The sequence below is a fragment of the Macrotis lagotis genome, chromosome 1, assembly GCF_037893015.1.
Source record: "Macrotis lagotis isolate mMagLag1 chromosome 1, bilby.v1.9.chrom.fasta, whole genome shotgun sequence".
Classification (NCBI taxonomy): domain Eukaryota; kingdom Metazoa; phylum Chordata; class Mammalia; order Peramelemorphia; family Peramelidae; genus Macrotis; species Macrotis lagotis.
The window spans coordinates 735,811,543-735,824,444 of NC_133658.1; the positions used below are offsets into that span (position 1 = coordinate 735,811,543).

Consider the following 12,902-nt stretch of genomic DNA (forward strand, 5'->3'; position numbering starts at 1 on the left):
ATTACTAAAATGGATCTATGTTAAAAGGCAGTGTTTGTGTATGTGTGTGTGTGTGTGTGTGTGTGTGTGTGTGTGTGTAGGGGTGAATGAAATGGAGGTGAGGGGGTCCATTTAATTGGAGGGAAGCTTCATGAAAGGGACTGAGATGAGCTTTGAAGGAATGAAAAAGATGAGGGAAATGTGGAACAAAGCAGTGAATGTGTTTCAAGAGAGAAAGAAGTTAATTTATTAAAAAAAATCTGTAAAGTGATGATGTTTCTCATTATTTTTCACAGGAGCAGTTACTTTTCAATCATATCCTTATAAGCATTTTAGTTTGGAGTTACAAGACTTAGAGGGCAGTTAATACATGGATGTTTACTTGTTAAAGTGGACTTGAAACCTTTTGAACAACTACCTTAACATAAGATATGAATAAGTCAACTTCATAAAGCCATTTGGGATGTATAATTTTCCTTGTGCTACATAAAAAGAATGACATTATGGTGGGAGATTTCAGTAGACTGAGAGATAGCAGAGCTGAATTTGACATACTGGTTTAGTAATGGGTATCCCCCACATGTCTATGGATTGACTGCTCATCTTTTTTTTTTTTCTTCCTTCTCAGAGCTTGTCTTCCAGAGCTGTCAGTGCTCCTGATCTGGTAAGAACGGTTGAAGCTTCCCCTTCCCCCAACTGATGAGCCCCTTTTATTTTCTCTAAGTAGTATTTAGCATTTCAGTCTGACAGACTCACACTTTGCCTTGACTCCAGAATTGTACCACAAAGATAATGCATATTGGCTGATATCTTCCTTTCTGAAGGCAGGCCTTGCTACACCATAATTTTGGAGCATAAATTAACCGCAAAAATCTGACGAAAACACACCGTGCCATTGTTGATGAGCATGAAGGGGATTTCTAAGTTCTTGGCTAACTGTATATCAATTGTATTACATTTCTGGAAAACCAGTTCTGAGTTCTGATTTTTCTTTTTTTCTTTGTCTATATCACATCTGCTGGACTCAATAATATTGAGTTTTACAATTTTACCTTAGCATTTTAACCTTTCCCCTTCTATTTTCAATTTAAAGCCCTCTTAGTTAATTTTCTAGCCTTGGGCATTCTTCCCAGGTCTCCTGAAAGGTTCTATCCCTTACCAGGAGCTCTTCTTCTAGGCATCATAAGCCATGACTCAGAAAATCAAATCTATCCCCTTTTGCAGTTTTAAAGTGCTGTGCAAATATAAGTTATATAATTAATGTTATTCAGAGACACAAAGATCCTTGGATGTAAATCAATGACCATTTTTTTTAATTTACTGAAGACAGAATTAAAATAAATGGGAGCTCCATACAGAAACCGATGTTGCTGCCAGGTAAAGATAATAAAAACAGGCAAGGAAAATTTCTCTTTGAAGAGAGACATGTGGTGGCTAGGCACCTAACAGAACAGTGTTTTGGGGGAAAGATTGTTTAATATGATAAGGACTCCAGGGAGGATAAAAGGAAGGGATTATAGGAGTGCATAAGTCTATCATTGGGCATTCTCCTTTTCTCTTGTCTTCATGGGGCTCAGTCACTTTGGAGTTCATGATGACTGTTATTCTCTGTGTATAATATTTTGTCTCTTATTTTTATTATTGTTACTGCACTGGTATTTTTATGTTAATGGGAAATAATCAATTTAATTTGATCTAGCATTTATTTAAGTATCTAACAGACAAAAAGTAGGAAGATAATGGCAAAAATGAAACAGACCCTGACCTCAAGGTCTGCTTGATTTTTTTTTTTTAATATGTTAAAGGATCTGAGATCTCAACAATGTTGCTATGCCCTCCAGTGATAGAGGTCATCATTCATCCATGCTTTTCCATCCTGTTTGACTCAAACCCATGTCCTCCTAGGAATCTGTCTATCTGGCAGGTGTCAGTGTCTTTTTTATTCTTTTTATTCATCCCCCCCCCCATATTTTGTGCGTCAAGCTACTTATTCTTTTGGGTATAGCTTTTGGGTATTTTGGGTTTTTTTTTTTTTTTTACCCTTTCCCTTGTCCCCTCCCACACTGGAAGAGTGTTTTTTTCCTTTCAAACTACATATCTATCTGACTAAGATAACTGTACATCTCATTAAAAGATGAAAAATGTAATTGTAGGCAGCTTTGCTACTTTGCATCTTGACCCCTGCCCTCCCTCTTCTATACACTCTATCCCCCAAAGCTAGAAACCCATGACTATGCTGCTTTCTTAGCAATTACTCACATGAACATAGCATGCAGTAGAAGCCTCCACCCATGCCTTTGCTAGAGCTTTCACAAGGAATGTTTACAAATATCTGGAATTTTCTGTTTTATGTTATTTTCAGAAGGGCAACTGATTATGGGGAAAGATTATTTCCTGTTTTCTTTTTTCTTTCTTTTTTTTTTTTTTGGTAAGTGGTTGATGTGAAGGCATTTTGTTTAAAATAACGAACTAAGGTTCCACATAATCCAGGAATGCAAGGTAATATATTTCTTGAATGAGATGAATTCAGAGGTATAGGGGATAGGAATTGGACCTGTGGTTTCATTTATATAGGGAATTCCCAGCTATACTTGTCTAATAATCTTGTAAAATTGCCTGGAGAAAATTCCATGACTCATATTTATAGCCTGTCTCTACCCTTCTACCCTTCTTAAAACTTAACTGGGGCAGCTGATGGCCTAATAAATTGAGTTATCAGCTCTGGAGTTGAAGGACCTAAATTCAACTGTGACCTCAGACTCTTGCTAGCTGTGTACTCCCGGGCAAGTCACTTAACCCTGATGGCCTCTCCCAAAATACAATTTACTTCTATGCCCCCCACCCCATACTCTTGGATTTTTTGTGATACTGGTTCCCTTGGTCACACAAAATGCTACATCTTCTAACTCTGGGGATTTTTGTGTGTGTTTGTGAGGAAATTGGGATTAAATAATCTCAGGGTCACACAGCTAGTATATGTCAGATATGAATTAAGATTTGAACTCTGATCCTCCTGACTTCTGGGCAGGTACTCTATCTAGCCACCCCTTTGGGTACTATCTGACTCTCCCTTCTGCTTATAATTCTATTCTCCTCATCTATGCCCTCTGACTTCCCCAGCTTCTTTCAAATCCTAACTAAAATCCTACCTTCTTCAAGACCCTTCTTTTAATAGTAGTGCTTTCTTTCTGTTGATTATCTCCAATTTATCCTGTATCTATCTGGTTTGTACACAGTTATTTGTGCATTGTTTCTCCCAGTAGATTGTAGACTTCACCTTAGCTCCTTAAGAGAGGGGGCTTTTATTTTGCGATTTTTCTTTTCAAAGAGGTGGGATTCACCCTCCTTCCTGGCTTCAAGGCTACCTGGCTACCTCTCTCTCTTTAGTAGGCCTGAAGAAGTGGAAGGGGCATGCTAAAACATTAAAATGTGAATTAAGCTGGGCTTTTTACTGTCCTCCACTTACTCCTTTCCTAACAAAGACTGAAGCCAACACAGTGTGGTAGAGAGGAAAGAAACTCAGACCCTGGAATCAGAGAAATGTATTCCAACTTTTGTTCCTCCTTGACCTCGGACAATTATAATAGCTAACATTTATATAGTACTTACAATGTTCCAGGAATTGCTTTAAATATTTTCTAATTTTTATCTTTTTAATCTTCACAACAACTGAGAATTGAGAAAACTGAGTCAGAGGTTAAGTTACTTACCCAAGGCCACACAGCTAGCAAGAATCTGTGCCTCCATCACATCATGCTTTAAGATTGAAGGAGCTCTGATTGTCCTCTCTTAATGTTTATAAAACCATCTCAGAGGAGAGGAACTCCATCCATTTACTTAATAAAAGTATACTAATTTGATCTGTATACAAACATCTTCTTGGCTCCCTTTCTCCATCCAAAGTGTTCTCTAACCTGTTGGCCATGGTTCATACTGTTAAAATAACTAATCTGGTTAATGAAATGGGAACATGAGGAGGAGGGAAGATGACCAGTTCTGCTGGGAGATGGGTTGTTCAGGGCATCAGCTTCCACAGACACATTTTACTCTTGCTGATTGCTCAGAGAAGTGCTCCTAACTTTGAATGCATAAGAAGAGGCTGCTGATCCCTGACTTTTTTTTAAACTAAATCTGGCACCAGTTGAATTGAAGCCCTGTCAGGGTCACAACTATCCATTGATGGAGAGTTGCTCTTATCCTGATTGTCTTCTCTTTCCCCACATCAAAGGTAAGTAGTATAGTTCATCCCCTAAAATAACCGAAGGATTTGTGCAAGGAGAAATATATTCAAAGCAATCGACTGGATTCAGGCAACTGGGTAATTATTTAAGTTGAGTGTGGCCTTCCATGGTCAGTTCTTTTGGAGCTGAAGCCATGGATGTTTGATCTTTTCTCCACCCTCCATTGCTTTTTCTGGAAAAAATTATCAACTCAGCAAATGTTTAGAAGGGTTTTTAGGCTTCTAGAATGAACCATGCTGGGGAACTCCAGAAAATATTGGGCAAGAACAGATGTTAGGGAAGAAAATAGGAAATCTTTCAGACTGGAAGAGTAAGATACTGTAACCATCTGGTATTCAAATCTGTGAAATCTCCTTTATACATCATGCTAAGCTACTGAATAATTCAGCCATTTCCAATAGAATGATCTAATGGAAGAAAAAAGTTTCTTTTAGTTAAATTCTCCAAATTTAAATAGGTTTTTTAAAAAAATCCCTTACAGGCAGCATATTTGCCATCAGACTAGAAATTAGTACCTGGAGGAGTAGCCAGAGTACATCTTCACCTAAATCTTTGATACCAAATTCTTGTTTTGAGGTTAGTAATAGGGATATAGTGGATAGCCTGTTGGGTCTGAAGTTCAAGTCTAGCCTCAGACACTTATTAGCTGTGTGACCCTGTGTAAGTCACCTAATCCTGCTTGCTTCAATTTCCTCATCTGTAAAAAGGAAATGGCAAACCCATGCAGTATTTTTGCCAAGAAAACACCAAATGGGTGTCATGAAGAGTTGGACATGACTGAATGACTAAATAATAAAAAATAATGTTGTTTTTTTAGGTCTTTATGGCCACTAATCAGTCATACTAGGAAAAATGAAGCAGAGACCTGGGTAAGTTACCTGACTCCACAGTTTAGTCTCTGAAGTCCTAGTGGGGGTCCTAAGAACTATGTAATATATTGGGTCACAGGGCTTAAAATGTAAATGAGTAAATGAGAAACAATCTTGGAGAACCAGATGCCAGAGGAGATGACTGCTTCCCATTCCTCAGATTCAGTCACATCACTGTCATCCTGTTAGAATCCACACTGTTTTTCTAGTATTATATTTCCAGCTGCCTAGGGACAGCTAGGTGGCACAGTGGATAGAATACTGGCCCTGGAGTCAGGAGGACCTGAGTTCAAATCCAACCTCAGACACTTAATAATTACCCAGCTATGTGATCTTGGGCAAGCCACTTAACCCCATTGCCTTGCAAAAAACAAAACAAAACAAAACAAAAAACAAAAACAAAAACAATAAAAAAAGCACTTGCTGCCTGCTCTAAACTAACAAAACTTATTTCTTAAGAATCAGGACCCAAAACATGACTTAAAAATAAAAGTAAATGACCAAATGGTCTCAATTGATGTCTGTCTTAGTTCTAACCATAAATGATGCCAACTAGTGATCCGACAGCCTTATTCCTATTACTTGCCAAGCAGTTTTCAGAAAATCAAAGTCTTTGGGTTCCCAGAGGGAGTAGAACTGAGGGTCTGAGAGGGAAAAACCACACAGATAATTAGGCCACCAAAAGACAGGTTTGGATGTACCATGTAATCGCAGCCCAATGTTACTGAAAGATGATGTGCAAGGAAAGCACATCCTGACAGTTCCTCAAGGGACAAGCTTGGATCTAGTGTGCATTGCTATTTTGCATCAGGTATCACATACTTACACTTTGCCTGGCATTGATGCATTGCCTTGCTTATACAGGAGGAGAAATCATACTCAAAGACCAAGGACTCCCACAGTATTCAGATCATCTCCAGAAGTCCTGTTTCCTATCAGAGCAGGCCATGGGTTGAAATGGTTCTGGAAAAAGCACGAGAGAAGGATGTCTTTGCATAATATACCTCTCACTATAATAAACAATGTGTGGAAATCATGTCACCATTAACTTGTTTGCACAGCTCATTTTGAACATAGGCAGTTATTATTATTATTATTATTATTATTATTAATAATATAATTGTAGCCCATTAATTGTGGTACATGATTGTGATGGAATACTATTGTGCTAATTAGACATGATGGGCTCAATGATTTTAGAAAAATATGAAAAGACTTACATGAAATAATGAAGAACAAAATGAGCAGTACCAAGAGAATACTGTTTTAAGAATGACTTTGAGTGAATAAGTTATTTTTACTATCATACATATCCAAATTAATTATAAAGGACATATAAAGAAAGATATCTGCATCCAGAGAAAGAACTATTAAATGGAAGTATTAGAGAATAGTTTTATATTATATATATATATGTATAAATATATATACATGTATATGCATATCTATATAAATATAAATATATACCTATTTGTATCTAATGGTAGCCATCTCTAGGGGTTTGGGATGGGGGAAGGGAAGCAGGAAAAAATTACATTATAATTATTTGAGTAGAATAGGAAGAGTTATGCATAGTAGATTTGAAGTTTCATATGTAACCATCTTTTTTATTGCACTATGTCATGGATAAGATTGTTTTGTTACATAAATTAAAAATAAAATTTAAAAAGTGGCTTCATAAAATCATAACTCTAGAGTTAGAAGGGACTCCAGAACCATCTAGTTCAACCTTCTCAATTTATAATTGAGAACACTGAGGTTCAGAGATATTCAGTGACTCACCCAAAGTCACACAGCTAGTAAGTGTCAGGGATGGAATTAAGAACCCAAATTCTCTGACTCCACATTCAGGACTTATTTTCCCATTTGCTGAGATGATACTTAATATTAATATTGAATCTGCATAATTTTTTTCTGTTACTGGCTTATACCCATATTTTAATTTTTCATTTTGTGCTTGGTAAAAGAGAAGAGAGATATGGTACACTTTTATATATAAATGTCATGAAAACATTTTATTTGTAGGTATATAAATAAAGGGTTGTTCAACAAGTTCTACCATTGACAGTACTGGTTATAGTAAACTGTCCTTTCACTGTTCAGACTAAAATATTATAGTTTCCTCAGATGGTTTACTTCAAAGAGCACAGAGATCCTGGAAAAAAAATTGTTTTGAACAAACAACTGGAATAGTCTCCAGAAGAAATCATTCATAGTAGTCAAGTGAGTGGTCCTTGAAGAAGGTCTATTATTTAAATCTAAAAGGACTGTCCCTATTCAAATATTCCAAAAATTTAGTTAGGCTGGAATTTAGAGTTCATTATAAAACAAAGAAGGAAATAAACAACAAACTTTCAACATCTGATTAATTTTCTCCTTATGTGGTCATTTTTTTTTAGGTTTTTGCAAGGCAAATGGGGTTAAGTGTCTGAGATCAGATTTGAACCCAGATACTCCTGACTCCAGGGCTGGTGCTTTATCCACTGCGCCACCTAGTGGCCCTTGTGGTCATTTTTAATAGCTTTTATTTTCATAAAAATATTTGGATTTAAATCATAAAAATGGAAAAACAAAGTTTTGAAAAATTCAAAATAAACTGGAGCATGGAGGTAGCAAAATTCAGGGGAAACTGCATCAGCTTTGGTGCAAGAACACCAGTTCAGATCTCCACTCTGCTACTTAACTTCTTGCATTACCTTGAGAAAATAAGTTCCCTCTCTAGTACTCCATACATGTTGTCCCTCTCATTAGAATGTGGGTTCCTTGAAACCTTACTTTGTGTTTTGTATCCTTAGCACATAATAAATACTTAATACATTCATTCATTCTTGAGTTTTCCTTATCTATAAAATGAATGGGCTGGATTAGGTGAGTACTAAGAACCCTTTCACTTCAAAGTCTATGAACCATCACCACCCATGAAGTTGGAAAATTGTTATGTTTCTCTTGCTGTTTACTCAAGAATACTGGCGGTGCCATCATATTGTATAACAGATCCAGAGAAATGGGGGTCCCAAAATCTCAGTCATGTTTTGAATCAATGTTGTAGCTTCAATTGGAACTCAGATTCGCTGTCATCTTGCCTAGACCTCTAGCCAACTGACCACAACTATGGGGGGATGATCTTCTCTAAAGATTTATTGCTGAAGCCAGACTAGTGATTTTATCAGTATTAGGAAACTCTGTAGCAATTTACTTGGAGATAAGAATTATGAAATTTAATTCAAATGATATAATGTCTATAAATTCACTGTAAATTTATGGTGATATATATGTCAGTTATTATTAATTTTAGAAGATTTTTCAGAAAATGAATAACTCTGAATCAGGGATAATCATAGCTCTTCAGTTTTTTGTGGTCTGAACTAGTCCTTCCCTTGGGGAATGATGGTTTTTCCTTCCTCAGATCCTCCAGTCCTCCTCTTCTGAAAGAATAATTTTTTTTTCAAACCAGACTGAGGAATAAGGAGATGTCTACTTCAATATCTAAGCGAGTCAGCCACAGTCCAAACTACTTATATTTATTTTATGTTTGTTTTTGTTTTTGTTTTTTGCAAGGCAATGGGGTTAAGTGGCTTGCCCAAGGCCACAGAGCTAGGTAATTATTAAGTGTCTGAGACCAGATCTGAACCCAGGTACTCCTGACTCCAGGGCTGGTGCTCTATCCACAGCACCACCTAGCTGCCCGCAAACTATTTATGTTTTTGTTTAGAGTAAACCTAGTATTTCCTCTGCCCTGAGAAGTTGTTTGAAAAAATAAGAAGGGATCAATAATTCTTTTTTTCAACTCAGAGCCTTCAGCCAGAAATCTCTGCCAGGAAAAAAAGAAATCAGTTTTAAAACAAGTTTTCTCCTCTGCAAGATTTTGCTAATCATACCTCTCAATATTGCATTCAAACAATAGCACCACCATTTAACAGTGGTTAATGATTTTATCACTTTCTATCTCATTCCCAGCTTGAAATCTAGAAAGCATTTAAAAGCAAAAGAACAAACTTTTAAGAAACAAGGGTAAGCCTATTTTGTCATATCTTAGACCTTGCCAAAACTCAATCCTGCATTACTCCCACTATCTACTCATTTTGCTCCTTCTCACATGTTACTAGATCATCCTATAGAGAAGTCACACAATCTAGTGACTGAGCATGCTAAAATTTTGTGATATAATCTCAACTAGGTCTTTACTGCAATAAAACAATTCCTCTTTTCTTAACTACACTTGGTGACTTTCCCCATCATGATTTCACTATATTGTGGATTGACATAAGAAATTAAATGGGAATTTGGGGGGGGAGTTTCAGATGACACATGAAACTCAGCAGATGCCACAAAAATGTTTAGAAATTCAGAAATGCATAAAATATATGTGTAGTGTTATATAATATCAACAATTTACCTTTTTTTTTCAAATTTTATTTAAGGCAATGGGGTTAAGTGATTTGCCCAAGGTTACACAGCTAGGCAATTATCAAACTCTGAAGTAGGATTTGAACTCAGGTCTTCCTGACTCCAGGGCTGGTGCTCTATCCTCTGTGCCTGCCCTATCTTTTAATACTATAAAAATTCAAACTTCTACTCTGGTATGAAGGGAAGAACAAAAAAATTTTACATGGATTTTTCAGCTCGCAGCGTTACCATGTCCCTACTGCCCTTGCCCCCCTCCCCAACCTTCCAATATGGAAGGGATAACTGTTATTGATTCTCCATCTAAGTCTTACAAATCTGTTCTCCCTTCTAGTCCTGCATAGTACCCCTCCTTCTACTCTTTTAGCTAAAGATCTTGCTTCATATGTTACCAAGAAAATCAAGACTCTTTTTTTCTCCCACTCCTCATTTTACATCCCTTTGACATCATCCTGGAACATATTCTTCCTCTGAAGAAGAGGAGCTGTGATCTCTGTCTTCAGGACCCTCTGTTTCACTAGAGAAAGTGAATCTGTTCTCAGTGACTGAAAACAGATTGTATCTTTGACTCCATCCTTTAGTGAATAAGCCCTGGTAGATACAGGCCTAAACAGGCAGCTCAATGACTTAGGGCAGGGATGAGGAAGCTTTTTGGTGTCAGGGATCCTATTCTCATACATTCTTTTGAGGAGGGACAATAAAAAGGCTATTGTTTACAGTATCCCAAGCTGACACCCAGGCAAGAAAATCAGAATTGCTTTCCTGGTCATCCATCTGTAATCAGTGACCTTTTATTTCTTTGTATCAGTTTGGATGATGAATAGAAAGTTCAAGAGGGGGGTGTGTGGTCCCTGGGTTTCCCTCCTCAATATTGTGAATTCATTTTTCTCCCCCCATCCAGGGAGCCCCAGAGCCTTTAAATTGGGGGAGTTGGAATTGGAGCTTTACAGCCAGCCCCCCATTAGCTGTTGCTTCCTAGTCTGTCCTCTCTATTGTACTCATTTAACAAACTTGATTTGACAGCTCCCCCTTAAGGACTCTCCCTGGTGGGAGGAAGCCTGGAGGGGGTGGAAAGATTACAGAGGGAAAATGCATTGCACTGCCATTCCCAAGAGAACACATCTTTTTTTTCCAGCTAACAAAGATGTTTCACAGTATCTTTAGAATTTAAGGGTTTAGAAAAGGGGAGGGCACAGAGAGACAGACCTCTTTGTAGCTCTCTTGGCTCAAACCCTTCTGTCCATTATGAGCATTTGGCCAGGACTAAATTTCTGGACATTTGTATTTTCCTGGGATGTGGAGGAAGCCAGGGAAGTGGGGAGGTGGAGGTGTGGATCAAGAGGTTAGTGTTAGGAGATGGACTGTGTGCAAGTAATAGTATCAAAATCAGAATCATGGGATTGCCCAGTATTTGGAGGGAAAGGTAGGAAAGGCTTACAAAGGGCTTTTAAAAACATCAAATATACGATTTTATATCTCATCCTGGAGTTAGTCCAAAACCACTCGAGTGTATTGAATAGGTATGGGACATAGACCTATGCTTTAAGGACAATCAATTTGATGGCTGAGTAGAAGGTGAGCTGAAGTGGGGAGAGGCCTAAGATATGGAGACTAACCAAAAGGCTATTGCAATCACTGGAGCCCATCTCTGTGACTTTGTATGATCTGTTCCCCAAACCTAGAATGCTTGTTCTTCCTCACCTCTGCCTCTGAGAATCCCTGGCTCCCTTCAAGATTCCTGGTTCCTTTCCTTTCCTTCCCCATCCCCCCCCCCCCCATTAGGTGCTAACACCTTCCTCTGTAAGGTTCCTTTCCACCTACTCTATGTATCTCCTATATATTTATTTATTTATTAATTAATGGGGTGCTGAGGGGGGCAATAGGGGAAGGGCATCTTTACAATTTTTTTTCTACATAGAACTAAACAAATAAAGAGGACATCTCCTGTGATGCTGTGGATAGAGTAAGGGAAGACTGTCTTTGTGAATTCAAATCAGGTCTCAGACATTTGCCCTGAATAAGTCACTTAACCCTGTTAGTCTGTTTCCTTATCTATAAAATAAGTTGGAGAAGGAAATGGCAAACACCATTCCAATATCTTTACCAAGAAAATCTCAAATGGGGTCACAAAAAGTCATACACAACTGAAAGGACTGAACAACAACAACAAAATAACTCCTATTACTATTTGTGTCAGCTATTTGGCTCAGTGGAGAGCACTGGACTTGGAGTCAAGAAGACCAGAGTTAAATCCAACATCAAACATGTACTATATAGCTATGTGACCGTGAATGAGTCAATTAACCCTTTTGGCTTCAGTTTTCTCATCTGTTAAAATGAGATGGAGTAGGAAATGTCAAACTCTTCTGGCATCTTTACCAAGAAACCCCCCAAAAAAGGTCATGAAGAGTCAGACATGATGGAAACAACTAAACAAAAAAAAGCACAAAACCACCTTTGGGGTTAGAAGTTGGCACTAGTGAGTGTTAGGATAGAGAGAGAAGAGCTGGTGATACCAAGGGGGAAGGCAGTCAATAAAAACATAGCCTCTCCCCACCTATGGTGAGGGGGAAAGGAACTGGAAGTGGTTGGTCAGCTTCACCTCAAGAGGAATGAGAAGATGCAAGCAGAACCCTAGAGAAAAGGAGAAGGAAAGAGAGAGGGCTGGAAAATGAGGGGAAAAGATTGCCCTCCTCTTACCCTAGTCCCTCTGTTTTAGTAGAAAATACACTCACTCAGGAAAACCAGTCACTCTAATTTAGAAATAAATATTTATTAAATGCTTACAACAATCCCGGTCCTGTAAGTGCTAAGAATACAAAGAAAAGTTCATAAAAATCCCTGTGTTTGAGGAACCCACACTCATATTTTAAAAGGGTACTCTCAAGAGAAGCTCTCTCACCATAAATGCCTGTCTTATAATAACCACTGCTAAGTCAAAGGAAATTGGATTTCTGTAAACTCTCCCTCTCCACTGAGACCCTTTGACTCAGGTAAAATGAATATATTCTTTACCACGCCCAGTCCTCGGGGAACCTGATATACCTAGAAAAGTCAAGTTTCTTTTCTTTCACTCTGTCTCTTTGTTCCTCTACCTTGGAACGTTTGTGTAAAATACTTTTAGTTTAGTTTAGGCTTCTGAACAACACCTTCCTATAGGAGAGAAACAGAAAACCACTCAAAGGACAATGTGAATCTGTTATGTGATAATTTTTTATTTCTTATACACAAAAATGTTTACCATAAAAAGTCTCTCGTAAACACATAATGAAGGAAAGCTCAGAGTACAGTAACTTATAACTCCTGTTATACTGTTTCAAAAGATAGAAACTTAGAAAACAACAATTATTTATTGTGTCTACTATTGACAGTCACTGTGCTAAGTTCGTTAGAGATACAATTTACAAAT

At 37.7% G+C, this 12,902-nt stretch overlaps 1 protein-coding gene across 1 annotated transcript in view; it reads left to right on the forward strand.

Annotated features, from left to right (window-relative positions):
* Nucleotides 1–611: 611 nt before the first annotated feature.
* SPATA13 (spermatogenesis associated 13) overlaps nt 612–12,902 on the forward strand; it is a 317,041-nt gene continuing 304,750 nt past the window's right edge. Inside the window, exon 1 of the mRNA XM_074216203.1 lies at nt 612–643. The gene's annotated coding sequence lies outside the window, so the exon portion shown is untranslated. The remainder of the gene's footprint in view (nt 644–12,902) is intronic.